This window comes from Triturus cristatus, chromosome 9, assembly GCF_964204655.1.
Source record: "Triturus cristatus chromosome 9, aTriCri1.1, whole genome shotgun sequence".
NCBI classification, from domain to species: domain Eukaryota; kingdom Metazoa; phylum Chordata; class Amphibia; order Caudata; family Salamandridae; genus Triturus; species Triturus cristatus.
Genome location: NC_140592.1, coordinates 1,100,890,193 through 1,100,907,498, shown reverse-complemented (window position 1 = coordinate 1,100,907,498; position 17,306 = coordinate 1,100,890,193). Strand labels below are relative to the sequence as shown.

General features: G+C 44.0%; 1 protein-coding gene across 1 annotated transcript in view; it reads left to right on the top strand.

Annotated features, from left to right (window-relative positions):
• The first annotated feature begins 11,414 nt into the window (after positions 1–11,414).
• LOC146799434 (galectin-3-like) overlaps positions 11,415–17,306 on the top strand; it is a 218,818-nt gene continuing 212,926 nt past the window's right edge. Inside the window, exon 1 of the mRNA XM_085627003.1 lies at positions 11,415–11,472. The gene's annotated coding sequence lies outside the window, so the exon portion shown is untranslated. The remainder of the gene's footprint in view (positions 11,473–17,306) is intronic.

Genomic DNA, 17,306 nt, shown 5'->3' with positions numbered 1-17,306 from the left:
CTTCCCTATCATAGGAGGACGGATCGGAACATGTTTTTAGATAAGGGCCTACCTTAGTAGTAATTAAATTAAAAAAGTCTTCAGGAATTACCTTGCTCCACTTTAGGCGCCTCCCTTGATCTTTAGCGCTCACAGGAACCACCCCAGATGTCAATGCACATTTATTCATAAGAGGGAAAACATTAGTCAGAGACAGGACCACCGGAATATGGTCACTAAAACAGGACCGCAGGGCATTATAAAAGAGCACATATCTTAAAAGCCCTGCAGATAAAAATATGTAATCAATTATCGATTCACTATCCCTAGCTGCATAAGTGGGAACACGGGTATTCTTATCCTGGAACCCTACTTCAAACAAATCATTGTTTGACAGAAGGGCCTCCAAGGCTTCCCCTTTCGAGCTATGTTCAAAATGTTGTGGGGTAGTGAATTGTGGACCATCAATATCTCTAAGGTGGCAATTATGATTACATAAGTGAACGTTAAAATCACCCATCAAAATATAATAAGAAAAAGTGGTTTGATTGTCCTTATAGGATTCTAAAAACTTTGTCAACCAGTTAATATGTTCGTTTGGAGACACTTCTTGCTGGGAGTTATAGCAGTTGATTAGTACAAACTTAATATTGTTTGGCAAACTAACCTCTAGTATAAGACAGTTGTGGGAGGAACATGCTACTTTCTTCACACTACCCAAGATATTTATTGAGATAAGGTACATGAGACCTCCCCTATCTCTTCCCGCTAGAGAGCTCTGAGCTGGGACAAAGTAGGAGATAAAACCATCCAACCAGAAATCACAGTTCTTGTCCCAGGTCTCTTGAAGGGCTATAATATCATATTGCTTTAGAAAGTTAAGCCAACCACTGTCACTCTTTTTGGACCGTAGGCCCGCAATATTCCAGCTCAACAATTTCACTATTTCTCCATTGTCAGATTTGATATTATCTGCATTTGGTTTTACACTGCCCGGGTATGTTGTAATTACCGTAGTATCTCCGGTATCCTCAGTTACCAATCTAACTATCCCCTGGGCTCCTAAGTCCTTGCGTCAATCACAGGCCTCCAGACCCGAGAGTGCCCCAAATCTATTGTGGGTTATAACATTGGGTTCATACCTCCCAGAAGTATCCTCGTTTGGCCCACAAGGGGCTACAGGTATCCGAAGTTCCCTAGATATAAATGGTCTAGGACTCATGTGATTCAGGGGTCTACCATGGGGCCTGTAAAAATAGCCCAATTGTCGTACCGTTACATTATTAACATCACAAACCTGGGATGCTGCACGAAGCAGAACAGTATTGACATGTTGGGGATATCTAAAGTTAACTATAATGCAGTCCCCTCTATCACTTTTCCGGGATGGACCGACCCACTTCGTCCTTCTGGTAGATAAGATATGATCTGCATATACTAAGGGGAACCCGCATTTTCTATTGAGCCAAAACATAGTTTTATTTTTGAGTGACTCATGTGATTCCTTGTGGAGCTGTACTTGCTGCTCCTGAAGAGTGGGCACATTTGTCAAAACAACCACGTATGGGGCACACTCTGGTGGAAGATTAGTGAAACTGGTATTAGATCCAAAGCTAGGGAGAGATAAGTCACCTTGTCCTACAGAGGTATATTTGGCTGGACCACTAGGTAAAGAGGGATCAGAGGGAGCAATTTGCGATAGAACTAAAGCATGAGGAACTGGCGGGGAAGAATTGCCTAAAGTGCCATCGGGAACACCATCAGTGCTTACATTAGTAGGCTTTAAGTTCCCACTACCAGCCAAAAGGCTTGCAACAAGAACACCAAGCCTCTTCACTTCATCGTTAGCATTTTTTAGTTGGAGCATTAAAGATTGGGTATGCTCAGCTAACTTAGATTCAAATTTAGCCTCAAGGGTAGCTACTAAAAGAGCAAAGTGGTCAGGTGCTAAAAAAGTACCGGCTGGGGAAATACCTTCCTGGGGTGCAATTCCAGAAACATCACTATGTGTGGCATCCACACGTTTTTTAATATGCTTCCCTCTTTTACTACCTTGTTTTCTACAAGTTCTCACAGGTCTCTCAGGTCTAGGGCTAGGTGGAGCTTCCTCAAAAACAACAGTAGACACGTCCTGGGAGACCATAGAGGCCTCAGCAAAATCCTGAACTTCAGCCGAAGTGGGATCGTCCAATAAACCTAAATGAGTGCTCCTCCTTGTTGGACCCACAAATGGGCGGTCAGCCTCAGGATAGGAAGTAGCATCAGGGGGGGCAGGAAGGTCCCCCTTACCCAGGGAAACTCTACGGTCATTGTTGATTTTATTGACCATTTTTACAAGATAGTTGTCCATTAGCCCATTTCCAGTTACCAGTTTATCCTGTTTAGCGCTAGGCATGGTACAAACGGTGATAATATTAATCCAACAACAACAGTGACCAATAGGGGATCGAAATATCACCTTATACTATATTGTCTCTCAATTGGTCCGCAGGGGGATGAATAAAATGGTGTATTAAGTTCCCATTACACACACCCACCACAATGTCAGGCCTACTCACATCAATGAAGGGCCGATACGATAATCAAGGGTCTGTGGCCCAGCCCAGCCGCGGCCAGCCACGGACGACCACAGACGGCCCGCCCTTTGTCCGGGCTTCGTCCGGCGCGTCCCGCGAAGCGGGTCTCAGCGGCTCTTGTGCGCGCCTCCTGGCGCTTGCGCTGCGTCGATGGCCCGCGCCGCCGCTGGGACAGCCGGGAATTGCAGTCCCGGGGCGGCGACGCTGTGAGGTGCTGCTGGAATGGACTGGCAGTGGCGGCGTTGCATGCAGGTTATGACCGCAATGAGAAAACTGCTCACGAGGCCCCTTGACTCTTGGCGGTGGCGGAATGGGTAGCACAGGTAAGACTACTCCGCGTAGTGATAATAATAGTGCAAAATATACAAAACAGGGTTGGAACAAATACAACCATGTACCCTGATATTCAGGTGTTCACATCCTCCATAATTAACAGGATGCTGGTGGCACCTCCTGCAGCTGTTTGTGGCTCGTCTTCGTTTCTATTAGTTGTAGTTCCCGCCTTTCTGACGTACCAGTCTGCTTTAGACTCCAGGTGCAGTTCAAAAGCCTGTTTTTGTAAAGACATATACTGTATGAGACGCAGCGTATCGGAGCCTACATGGGGAGTCTGTTTGGCGGCACTAGCACCCGGAGGACTACAAACACCAGGAGGTAGAGGGGCAGCGTCACCAACAGCGGCCCCTCCCTCCCGCACCGGACTTTGTTAAATAACCTCGCGCCTCCCGCTTCGCGGGAGACACAGCGTATCGGAGCCTGCACGGGGAGTCTGTTTGGTGGCACTAGCACCCGGAGGACTACAAACACCAGGAGGTAGAGGGGCAGCGTCACCAACAGCGGCCCCTCCCTCCCGCACTGGACTTTGTTAAATAACCTCGCGCCTCCCGCTTTGCGGGCGACGCAGCGTATCGGAGCCTGCACGGGGAGTCTGTTTGGCGGCACTAGCACCCGGAGGACTACAAACACCAGGAGGTAGAGGGGCAGCGTCACCAACAGCGGCCCCTCCCTCCCGCCACGGGGGCGTTATATTGAGCCAAACCCAGACGCAACGCAGGACGCGCGCGGGCGGCGCCGGGCTAAGCCCGGGCAAAGGGCAGGCCGTCTGTGCCGTCAGGGGCCAGAGGAGGCCAGGCCGGGCCATCTCTCTTCCTCGTGGAGATCAAGGATCAAGAATGGGTAAGCGGAAACTCCTTAACACACAGGACCAGGGGGGGGCTAAAGCTAAAGTCCCCAGAAAGTCTGCCACTATTATATCATATCTAACTTCAGCAGTGGGGGTTTTAACATCAGAAATCGCGCAGGCTGAGAGAGAACTTGGTCTTAATAACTTTGAAGCCCAAAAAACTGGTCCTTTGCAGCTTCCAGGGAAAACTCCTGTCCCACTAGAGCCTGTTGTTATTGTTGGTCCCCCAGCCCAGGTACTAGAACAACAAAGTGCTGCTGGAGATGATTTGGTCCCCGTTTTACCAACAATTACGCCTATATTTACGCCCCCATCAGACCCCTGTAACAAAAAGGTATTCAAAGCCCCAATCAAAGGGCGCAAGGAGAATGAGTAAAAAACCAAATAAGCGGGACCTTACATCCAAATGTACCTTATCGGACCCCAGCCCAGTGACTATTGACTCTCTTCACTCCTCTGTTCGGGATACTGGAGAACATTTTTTCTAGCCGGCTTGAGGAGACCCTAACCAGTATTGCTAAAGATATTATTGACACTTTGAACATGTGTGTTGCTAGCCTATTAGAGAAATGTGCTCAGATCGATTCCACCCTCTCAGCTATAAACAAGGTTCGTAATCCTACTCAAAATAGTACCCCTCTTAGATCGGCTTATCCATTAACAGCCGGTCCAAGTAGTAGGACAGTGGGGGAATCTTCTAGGATCCCGAGCCTAGCTGTGTCCCCCAAGTCGAGTACCACAATAACAACCTTAGAGGTAAGGGACACGGAGGGGTATCTGAGTAGGAAAACTAGGTATCTAGTCCAACTTAGCCCTCAGGACAAACCTGTTAGCGGGCATATTCCATGTAACTCATTTATTCAACCTTGTATTAATTATCCCCCCGAGGCCGACCCGTTGGTGGTTATTCTGGTTAGAGTTCCGCCATTAGTGCACGGTAAGATTGAATCAACCGAAGCACTATTGTCAGTCACCAGGAAATGGTGTGACCAGAATTGTTCGGGTGATGCCAATATTTCACGCAATATCCTAACAGCTAGGCGGGTTGGATGGATAGGTGGCACTAAGAAAAAAGTTAAGGGGGACTGTGTGGTGGTTAATTTTAATAACCCCTACGTAGCAACACGTATGCTATGGGATGCCTCAGATATGGTCGGGGAGGCTGGTAACATTAGGGCTGTCCCTCTAAGCTTTTTTTATCCATCGCCCCTTAGATCTTTTAATGCTCGAGGGAAATATTGTCCCGCACCATGACATGAGACCCCATTGGTATCGGTGCCTTGTGCTGTATTTAGTGAAGAGCCTGCGCTCTGGAGTCCCCCTAAAGCCTCTTCTCAGGTTAACCCCAGAAACAATAGGATAGACAGGACTACTGATGTCATTGTTGTCACATCCAACAGGTTTCTACCCTTGTCCCAGTTAGATGTAAATGACTGACTAGATCTCTCAGTCCCCAAATCCTGTAGCATTGGAAATGAAATAGCTAACTCAGGGGACCCTGGAGTCTTTGTTAGGATCATGAGTTGGAATATAGCTGGGTTACGTTCTAAACAAGAAGATGCAAATTGGTTAAAGATTGTTGCAGGTTTTGATATTATAGCTTTACAGGAGACCTGGGCTAGGTAAAACAACCTGTGGATTGATGGTTTTAAATCCTACTTTCACCCTGCCCTACCATCGGTAGCAGGCAGAGCAAAGGGAGGGCTGTTGTTTCTTTTCTCTATAAAACTTAAGGCCAAGACTTCCCAGATAGACATAGCCTCCCATAACTGTCAAATGGTGGAATTCATTACGGAGTCGCAATCCAAAATATTGTTTATACATTTTTATAATGCTGGGGATTGTGTACCTGAGAATGAGCACCTTAGGTTTTTTATCAAAATTTTTAGAATTGTATAATGCTCGTCAAACCACTTTTGTACAAATTATTTTTATGGGTGATTTTAACATTCATCTTTGTGATTTTAATTGCAAAATTGTTGATCCTCATGGCCCTCCCCATTCTGCCCCACCACACTTTGAACATTCCACCAAGGGTGAGGCTCTTGAAGAACTCCTTCAATTGGCAGATCTTTTTGAGCCATGTTTTTTAACTAAGAGTGAACGGGTAGCGACATTTGAAGCAAGGGATAGTGAATCAATTATTGACTATATTTTCCTATCCCCTGCTCTTTTAAGGTTGGTCCATAGGTACAATGTTTTTCGCTCACCATTCAGTGATCACAATCCTGTGATCTTAGAATTAGAGAAGAGTTTAGGAAGTGTATGGACCCTTCCATATCAGGTGGAGAGATAATTTCGGCCTTTGACTCTATCTGCAAACAGGTTGCCTCAGACCTAACTATTACTAGCAAACCGCGTCCTTCACAGGGAAAAAAGTGGTTTGACACTAGCTGTTCTAGGGCTCATCAAAATTTAATATCTGCTCTAAAAAAGTTACCCCGGGACAAGGCCCTAATAGCTATCCTTAGGAAAGATTACAAACTTATTATCCAGAGACGTAAAAACGAACTAAAGAAGGAGGCCTGGGATGCCCTATCCTCGGTGGAGGTTCTTAAGGATAGCGCAAAGTTTTGGAGTATAGTTAACAATCCACTCTTAACGGGGGAGGAAAATGCCCCACTTGATATTAATATCCCAGAGGGGGAGTGGCTGGCCCATTTTGAAGGAATCTATGCAAGTAATTTGACTCTTGACACTTTTAAGATTCCTGAAACATACTCCCCCCGAAACCTTTTGATATTCAATAAGAATGACGTGGGGAAGGCTATAAAAGACTCTGCCTCTAACAAGGCCCCAGGACCAGATGGGGTCCCGCTGGATCTTTACAAAGGGGATATTGAGCTCTGGAGCAATATCTTAACTAATGCTTTCAATGCTAGTGTTGCGAATGGGATCCCGGAGTCCTGGTCTAAATCAATCATTATACCGGTTTTTAAAAAGGGAGTGAGGGGTGATCCGAGATGTTACCGGCCCATCTCATTAATTGATTCAGCGGTCAAAATTTGGGGTAAAGTGATCCTGAATAAAATATCAGATTGGGTGACGGAGAGAGGGATTTTATCGGAGGTTCAATACGGTTTTAGATCTGGTAGAGGTACCATGGAACAGTGCCTTAACCTGTATTTGTTAATTAACAAGCATACAAAAGCCACTAAAGGATCCATATATCTGGCATTCATGGATCTATCCACAGCCTTTGATCTGGTGAACAGATCGAAGTTGTGGATGATCCTGTTGGATTTGGGGATTGATCCTTGTCTTGTTCACTTTTTAGCAGATTAGCACCAAGATTTACACGCTGCAGTAAGGGTGTCCCATGAGGGCAAATGCACACGCCACTTTAAATCGGCCAGAGGGGTACGCCAAGGTTGCATCCTGGCCCCCCTACTTTTCACTTTATATATTAATAGGTTAGATCTAACCTTAGGTAAGGCCAGCCAGGACATTCCGCGTATAGGGAGCAGTACCCTACCTGTTCTTCTGTACGCGGATGATGCTGTCCTATTGGCTCGTACCCCTCTGGGATTACAGAGACTACTGAACTCCTTTGGGGAGTTCATGAGCTCATTGGACCTAGTGGTGAATAGTTCTAAATCGCATGTTATGTCCCTGGGTACACGGAAAAATAAAGCTAAACATTTCTATTGTAAAGGAGTGGAGGTCACAAAAGCAAAGGTATTTACCTACCTGGGGGTCTGTTTGATGATAGATGTTCGTGGGCCCCACAGCTTATAGCAAAAAAGAATAGCGTAGGTAGAGCATCCTCCGCTATATTAAGTTTTGCCCGACGTTTGGGTGGTAAACCCTGTGAGGCAGTTCTTGCCATCTATAGGGCGAAATGTTTAGCTTTAGCGGTCTATGGTGCTGCAATTTGGGGGTATAGAAAAGCAGAGGGAGTCCAGATGGTAGAAAATAAATTTTTTCGCTCACTTCTCTCCATCCCCTAATCATCCCCAACTTTCTCAACACATCAAGAATTGGGAATGGATTATGTGTCTGACCGTATAAGTTTGGCCCCTCTAATATTTTGGTTGAAAATATGGTTGAACCCTGAACTCTCCCTAAATCGATTGATTTTAAAAGACTGTATTGGTTTAGATAGAGCGTCCGATATCCCTTGGCTCTCGTACATCAGGAAAATGTTTTATAATTTAGGGCACCCAGAGATTTACGAGAACCCAGAAGTGATCACTAAGGGGGATATTGGTCGGGTTAAAGTTCACTTTTTGAATTTAAGGTCCCAAGAGCGGGAGGGAGAGGAACTTAACAAAGCGTCGGTAAGGGCTCACTTTTTATTAATAACCTCCCCTCAGATTGAGCCTTACCTTAAGCTGGTCACGAACCACTATCACCGCTGGCTGTTGACCAGATTTCGCTTTAATTTGATTCATTTTAATTTAGGGAGCTTCCAAGGATGGAGTAAACCAGATGATGCTGTTCTTTGTAACTGTGATGGTAGCTCAATTCAAGACACTGCGCACTTTATTCTATTTTGTAAATATTATGCTGAAAGCAGAGAGAAGTACATTATACCATTGTTGCATGGGAGAGGATTTTCTCAAGTTAAACCTGCACTGATGTACTTGCAATTACTAGACTGCCCATGGAATATTCATAACGTTGCTAACTTTTTGGTTGCTGCGATGCGGTCAAGGAAAAAACTTGATGCCCAGCCTGGATGATCTTTTTAGGACGTTTTTATCACATTGTATTATTACAACGTATTTAATTACCAGTATGAATTATTGTGATGTACTTTTATGATTTTAATTAATCGATTAAAGTGGTTTTGACTACTGTATAAATGGGATGTCCTCTTTGCATGGCATTTAAAGACACATAAGAGTGTGGAAACTTGGAGGCCTCGTCCTACCTTTAAAAACAGAAAAGAAAAACAGCTATCTATGGACTATTTACATTTACTATTAACTATTTATACTCACATTTGCAAACTATTCAAAAACACAGAAGCTCGTCTAATCTGCAACCAACCTAGAAGATCACTTTCTTCGCCAATTTGAAACGCTCTGCACCGGCTGCCTGTTCATAAGTGAGTACTTTTTGATCAGCCCAGCCACGTCCATCGAACCCTCCATGCTGTAGGTGCACACTATTTGCTTAGTAAAGTTTACTTGTACAAACCCATTATCCGAACAAGCGACCCATTTTACTAGGCGGATATATGGGGCCAGATTGTGAGGCCGCTCATGGACGCATCTGGCCGCCGTGCGATGGAACGCCCTCCCTCTGAATCTGCGGCTCACTATGAGTCGAAGGCAATTTAGAAAGCTCCTGAAAACATGTCTTTTTAATGGTTAAACTACAAGTGGCAGTGTTTTAAGATCGTTGGGCCTTCCTCGCTGATTTGTCGTGCTACTCCACACTCCCACCTGTTTGACCACGCAAGGATATTCCTTCTGTATGAGTGTTGTGCGTTATAAATCAATATAACATAACATTTGTTTTGGTTTGAATACGGCAGGAGAAACCAACATTGCATTATTAAACCACAGGCCTGAGCCCCTCCCAGCCACCAGTTAAACATAACAGGCTAGGGTAGGGATAACATGGGCAGATTAAAAAGCACAGGTTTGAAAGCTCCATTACACACAGCCTGGAGGACACTTAGCTTCTTATGAGACTAAAAAATAAGTTATGCAGGGGTGGAGCTGCCCTTTAAGAACCTATATTCATTCGCGCAGCTACCCGATCATCGGGACCTCAAAATAAATATGTGATTTAGCTCTGTGCCTCTAAATAGTTATTTATTTTAGGATGGGAAGGCACTCAAGATGCTGACTCTGCAGATACTTTTTCAATCCAGATAGATGCTGCGGTGCTCATTGGCAACAAGGAGGCTACAAGGTGATACCTTTTCCATTTCTGTTATCAGGCATTTCCAACCCTCTATATTTTGGAACAATGTTGTCAGAAAGTGGATATAGGCTGACTGTGCGAAGATGCAACTCCACTTCCATGTTATTGTCCATAAAAGGTGAGTGGACGATCTGTACATGACCAGGTGAGGGGATGATTCTCATCTGAAGCCTGGTGCATCTTCAGTGTGGTAAGGAACACAACAGTCAGGGCACGACAGACACCACTGCAACCAAGGATCCACTGGCATGAAGCGCAGCAGACACCAGAGAAGAAATGGAATCACTGGTGGTTACACAGAGGAGCGGGTAGTAGTGTGTGCCCTCTTGCCTCCATGGGTCTGGATCTCTGGTTCCCCAGTCTTCAAAGGACACAATATAAACAAGCATTGGCATAGCCAATAGGTCTCACTTTTGGGACCTTTTAAGTATTTAGTTATGCAGCACAATATCCTTGGTGCAACATCAACTGTTGCATGGCTAAACACTTATAAGGTCCCAAAAGCGAGACCTGTTGGCTATGCCAATGCTTGTTATACATTGCTTTGGGTATCATAAAGTGCTTCTCAGGATCCCCTTTTGGTAAAAGAATGTGGGCCTTGTCTGTGGAGTCAGCAATAAGGCCCCTGATAAATGCAGGTGGGTCTTGACCTTGCGTAGACACAATGGTTGATCCTTGCCTGTACTGTGTACTGTGTCCTAATTGGCTATGTGTTCCTAACTTCATGCGTCATCTGACTTTATGGTGTTTTATGAATGTTCACATCCCTCAGGCCATATGTGTTTTATTGGGGCCAATCTCCCTTGACCATTGTGGTGTTGCCTCTGCTTATCTGGGGGGTTTAACTGAGTTTCCTGTTTGCATGTTTGTTTGCCAGCTAAATGCCACCTCACCTGTGACCTGTCAATCGGTAACCCAGGCTTAGGTTGCACAGACTGCCTGACCACGTATTTCTGGATCGGGGTTGATGGAGACATGACAGGCACATTTGACAATAGTTATGCGATTTCTATCTCAAATCCGAATGTATCATTGTGCACATCAACATCGATTTTATCAATATTATTACAAGAGCATCAGTGTGTGCGCGAATAGGTCTCATTTAGGGCCACTGAAAGGAGAAGCTGATACTAGATCAGAGGGTGCAGCTATGTTAAGGGAGTTTAATTAAGGGTTGGCAACAAGAAAGGTGAACTTTAAATGAAGATTGGGCAGAATTAGGATGACCCTTAGGGCACACTGTTAATACCCCTATATGATGATGGTTCTTTAAATCTAATCTTAAGTAATTTGCTGTGTTTGAATAGAAGGGAGCATCTCTATACCAGATCGCATCCACAATCTGCAGCCAGTGTCTCAAGACATTTTAGCAAAATGTTATGTTCCAAAGTGTAAATGCCTGCCCAGAGTCAAGAAATGAATGTGATGATAGAATGGCTTGCTCTTTTCAGAAATGTTTTCTCTATCATTGGCCAGAGATATTGTTATGCAGGATTTTGTTTAGCTCGACACACGCCTGAGCTGTCTTATGATACTTTGTACGGTGTTTGCCCTTTGTAATAGCGTTGGTGGGGTTTAGTTCTTGATTTTATTCTCATGGTAATAATGCAGTTAAGGTGAGAATAGTAAATCATTTCCTGAGGCATATTAGCTTTATATCAACATTAATAATGCCACCAAAATTTTAAAAACAAATAATAATCTGAATATTGTAGAGTAAACCATTTGAGCAAATTAAAGTAGGCGTGGATCAGCGTTTGGACACATCTTAAAAGGGAGGTTCTTGTGAGGTTTGTACAGCTCAGAGCCACAAGCAGTGATTCGACATCACGTGAAATCGATCATCTCGCTCAGGTAATGCTTTTATTTCGGTCAACACACATGCTATATCTATTTCAAACTACTATGATACTGAAACCTTCATGTCTTATTTTAAATTCCTTTTATGTACATGTATTTTCATTAACAACTAAACTTTATATGTGAAAGGTATCTTTGTCCTACATTTCTGGATCGACCATTCAAAATACTTGTATTTAGTGATTTATTTTTTATCCCTCTTTATGATGCAATAATGTTTCTGAAATTATACGATAGGCAGCGGATTACATAGATTACACTGATGCTGGCGTAATTACTCACCAACATCTGTACGGCCTGACAAGAGTAAAAGCCACGTTTGTACTGAATGACCTGTAAAAAGCTGACATTTCACAGCAGTTGTGTATCCCAAATATCGAAATCAGACTCGGAATCAAAAGCAGCCTTGGCAACTTTTGGCAGCCCAGCTCTCCTGCTGCACGTGAGGAGCAAGAGCGAGCCTTACTGCCACAAGGGGAGGCTTGAAGGGTGTCCTCCACCCCAAAAATCCTTTAAAACAAATAGTGCATTTTACAGCACACTTTTCATTAAATATGATTGTGCAAACACTGAATGGATGCTTGGAGATTGGCTGTATGGCTCAATGAATGAATAATTGAATGAGCATGGAGTGGGTGAATGAATTATTTAAAGAATGGGTAACAATGAATAAATACCTTTTCACTAGTTTGAACAAATGGGCAAGGGATGGTTGAATGAATTACTTCAAGAATAGATAACAATGAATAAAGACTTTTTCACTATTTTGAACAAAATGTCTACAAGAACTGACCAAGGAACGTTGCTCTGGTTTTCACTTTAGCTTCTACTTTAAAACATCACCCTCCCCACACACGATCACCACCTATCCTTGTGAAAGATGCATAGCTCTGATGTATTTAGCACAGATTTAGCACCTCAAAGAATTAAACACAAAGCGTTAACTTTGATATAAAATAGCTGAGAGAAAGAAATAACCATGTGAGGACGAATTGCACAACTGAAAACTGGAAATCTTGCATCAATCCTGGCTTCCACTATGTGTGATAATAGGCATATACATATCTGACAGTGCCTCCTTTTGCTTCATCATCTTCTTCAGCACCTTTAAATACATCAGTTCTGTGAGTGTGCAGCACAAAAACACAAGACTGTATTGCAACACCATCAATAGTGAACACCCTAAGCCATATATGGAGGGCAAAAGACAACTGACCCTGTTGGTACTTTAATATCTTCACACCGTGGGTGGAGAAGCATAAATGTCTCTCAGGTAATGATTAGTATCACTTCTAACAATTGTCCCTCAATGTAATATACTAAACTGAAATGTGTTGCAATTGTCACATTTAAAAGAGATGCACTGTTTTGAATCTTTATATTTGTACTGTACTCTCTGAGCCAAGCAACAGCCGGCCTCTCACCCCCCTTCTTCCTGAATCCCTGAAGGTCAGAGCTGCTCCTGGGGAGTCTGAATGAGGCTGTAACTAACCTAATGCAAAAACAAATGGTTCTGAAGTAGGCATGGTCTTATTGGGCACACTTTAACCCCTTAGCTGCTAGGCCTTCCCCCCCGTGCTAAGCCTTTTTTAGCTATTTGGGGTAGTTCACACATAGGCCCCAGTAACTCTTTGACCACATAAGGTATCCACGCCAAATTTGCGTCCTTTTTCCCCAACATCATGGGGATTCTAAATGCACCCAGGGTTTGGGGATTCCCCTGGAGGGGACCCAGAAATTAGCCAAAATACAGCTAATTGTGTTTTTGTTTTTTTTTGAAAAATGGGAAAAAAAGGCTCCAGATGAAAGCCTCTGGGTTTTTCCCTACAAATGGTACAAAAAAGGGGTTGTGGTGCTGAAATCTTCACCTACCCAGCTTTCAGGGAAAAGCAGACTTTTGTCACAAAACCAAACTTTTTTTCCACAGTTTTGGCATTTATCTGGGACATAGCCTATTTTTGCTATTTTTTGTGCTTTCAACCTCCTTTCAGTTAATGGTGGAAATGGTTATGAAAGCAATAATGGATACGGGAAGGCTATACATTTTAGAAATTCTGAATTCAGCAAGGGGTCATTTCTGTAGATCCTTCAAGGTTTCTTCATAGAAACTAACAGTTGAATATAGGAAAAATAGAACATTAGTTGAAAGAAACTGCCATTTGTGTCAACGTTTTCATCTGTAACTTCTTCTAATTATGACAGCTGTTTGAAAGAAATTTGCTGTCCCTTTCTGGTTGTGGGGATATATAGGACTTGTAGGATCACCAAGAACCCGACGAACCCAGAGACAATAACTGAGCAGCGTCTTTTTATTATGTACCGGGTATATAGCAATTATTTTGGGAAAATGTATACATAGAAAAATTGGTATGAAAGACACATATGTATTTCTGAAATGGGAACAAAATTTAAAGTTTACAAACAGTAGATATTTGCACATTTCTGAAATTGGGAGTATCCGTACTAGCATTAGAATTATAGGTCATTTCTCAAAATGACTTATTTTTTACACATTGTCTTTCATTTGGAAGGCAGAAATGCATCAAAAGTCAAGAGGTAATAACAGTTGCTCTACATTTCTGTGTTACCCTAAGTCTCCCGATAAAAATGGGACCTCACTTGTGTAGGTAGGCCTTCTGCCATGACAGGAAACGGCTCAAAACGCAACGTGGACCCACCACATTTTCACAATGAAAAATGGCCCTTTTATTTGCAAATTGCCTAGCTGTAGTTTTTTAACCCTAGCTCTGCTCGCACCTAGGGAAACCTAGCAAACCTATACTATTTTGAAAACTAGACACGCAGGGAAATCCAGGATGGGGTGACTTGACTGGCTCTCACCAGGTTCTGTTACCCAGAATCCCTTGCAAACCTAAAAAATTGTCCAAAAAAAACAAATTTTCCTCACATTTCTGTGGTGGAAAATTCTGGAATCTGCGTGGATCCACAAAATTCTACCCACCCCGCGTTTCCCAAAGTCTTCCGAGAAAAATGGTACCTTACTTGTGCGGGTAGGCCTAGTGCCCGCAACAGGAAATGGCCCAAAACACAAGGTGGACACACCACATTTTCACAGTGAAAAATTACCCTTTTTTTGCAAAGTGCCTAGCTGTAGTTGTTTAACCCTAGCTCTGCCGGCACCTAGGGAAACCTAGCAAATCTATACATTTTTTAAAACTAGACACCCAGGGGAATCCAGTATGGGGTGACTTGACTGGCTCTCGCCAGGGTCTGTTACCCATAATCCTTTGCAAACCTAATAAATTGTCAAAAAAACTAATTGTCCTCACATTTCTGTGGTGGAAAGTTCTAGAATCTGCGTGGATCCACACAATTCCATGCACCCTGTGTTCCCCAAAGTCTTTTGAGGAAATTGGTACCTCACTTGTGTGTGTAGGCTTAGTGCCAGCAACAGGAAACGGACCAAAAAGCAAGGTGGACACACCACATTTTCACAGTGAAAAATGACCTTATTTTTGCAAGGTGCCTAGCTGTAGTTTTTTAACCCTAGCTCTGCCGGCACCAAGGGAAACCTAGCAAACCTATACATTTTTCAAAACTAGATACCCAGGGGAATCCAGGATGGGGTGACATGACTGGCTCTCATCAGGTTCTGTTACCCAGAATCCCTTGCAAACCTAAAACATTGTAAAAAAAACACATTTCCCTCACATTTCTGTGTTGGAAAGTTCTGGAATCTGCGTGAATCCACAAAATTCCACCCACCCCGCATTCCCCAAAGTCTTCTGAGAAAAATGGTACCTCATGTGTGTGGGCAGACCTAGTGCCCCCGACAGGAAACGGCCCAAAATGCAAGGTGGACACACCACATTTTCACAGTGAAAAATGACCCTTTTTTTGCAAAGTGCCTAGCTGTAGTTTTTTAAACCTAGCTCTGCCGGCACCTAGGGAAACCTAGCAAACCTATACCTTTTTGAAAACTAGACACCCAGGGGAATTCAGGATGGGGTCACTTGACTGGCTCTCACCAGGTTCTGTTACCCAGAATCCCTTGCAAACCTAAAACATTGTCCAAAAAACACATTTTCCTCACATTTCTGTGGTGGAAAATTCTGGAATCTGCGTGGATCCACAAAATTCCACCCACCCCGCATTCCCCAAAGTCTTCAGAGAAAAATGGTACCTCACGTGTGTTGGTAGGCCTAGTGCCCGCGACAGGAAACGGCCCAAAACGCAAGGTGGACACACCACATTTTCACACTGAAAAATGACTTTTTTTGCAAAGTGCCTAGCTGTAGTTTTTTAACCCTAGCTCTGCCGGCACCAAGGGAAACCTAGCAATCCTATAAATTTTTTTAAACTAGATACCCGGGGGATGCTAGGGAGGTTTGGCTTGCGTGGATCCCTCAAATTTAGCTGAAAAAAATCACTTTTTTCACACAGTTTTGCTTGGGAAAGTTGTGGCATCACCAGGCTGACACAAAAAACCTATTAAGGCGACATAAAAATTGCCTATCACACCATTTTTGGGCCCTCGCCTGTCGCGGGTACTTTGGCAACATTTTTATCGGGAGACCTGGGGGAACACTGGGTGGTAGAAAATATGTGTCAGCCTGGTGATGCCACAACTTTCCCACTTTCCTTTCCCCCGATGCCTCAATGTGAACCAATCTGCCCCTCCCGCCCCACCGGAGCACCAAACTTACCTCCTCCTCGCCTGGACGCATGGAAACAAATGGTTTCCAGGCGTCCAGTGCTTCCTGATGACGGCACGCGCTGTGCGCGCTGACGTCACAGGATCGCCGAGGGGGGAGTCGGGGGTAGCCATCCCTGCTTGGGGGTGCCGATGGGCTGCACATGGGGGGAGCGCCAGCACTTCCCCTATGGGTGGGTGTCATGACGGAGCGGTTCTGTCATGAGCACACGCCCACCGTGGTTCATGACGGATATGCCACACTGTGCAGGAACTAGGGGTGCAAATCAGGGGAGCACAACATGTGTCCTCCTGCATGCACCCCCAGGCCCACAGGCAGCAGGGGGCCTTAGTTGCCACCCTGCCACTGTTTTCATGACGAGCTTACCGCCATGAAAAGTGTTGTGAGAGGCAACTCAAAATATGCTCGGTGGTGCCGCTGTGACACCACCAGCATATTTCAGCCACTGACTGCTGAGCGACCGCCCTATGGTAGTTTGACTGCCACACATGTAATACTGCGTGCGGGCACGGCGGTGGTTGGATTGCCACAGCGAGTACAGTGGTCCTATGGACCACCGTACTCGTAATATGGTCCTTAGTGTTGATAGGTACCGTTTACTTTCATCTTAAACAGCAAAACATACTTACCCATCCTTGTTTCATTTCTATAGATATACATTGTAATTATGAAAACAGAATTCAAAGCATTCGAACTGTGAGAGGTGGACATTTTAAAGCTAGAGTCTCCAATCGTGCAAGTTGTTAGCCTACCATGTTGAGCCACCAACATATTAAAATTATCAAGACATGATATTCAGGATATGATAGCAGAACGCTTTAGATTTAATATGGCCATGTAAAATTATTGCAGCCAAAATATTGACTCCGAAAATGTTGTCAAGGTGAGTATATATAGATAAGCATAGGTTTACTATAGTGAACTCCAAGAAAATACACTTTGATGTAGGGCTTGATTCACAAACGTCTAAGTTTACGAGTTTGGGAATTAATTGACAAAGGGTATTTATGAGGTTCTCCGGCCCGTGTGTGGACATAAAAATAGTACTCGGAAATGCCCTTTGTGAATTCCCAAAGTCGTAAATTTAGACGTTTGGTCTTAAGTTTAGACTAAAAGTCGAAGTTTACCTCTGTGAGTTGGGCCCTATATTTA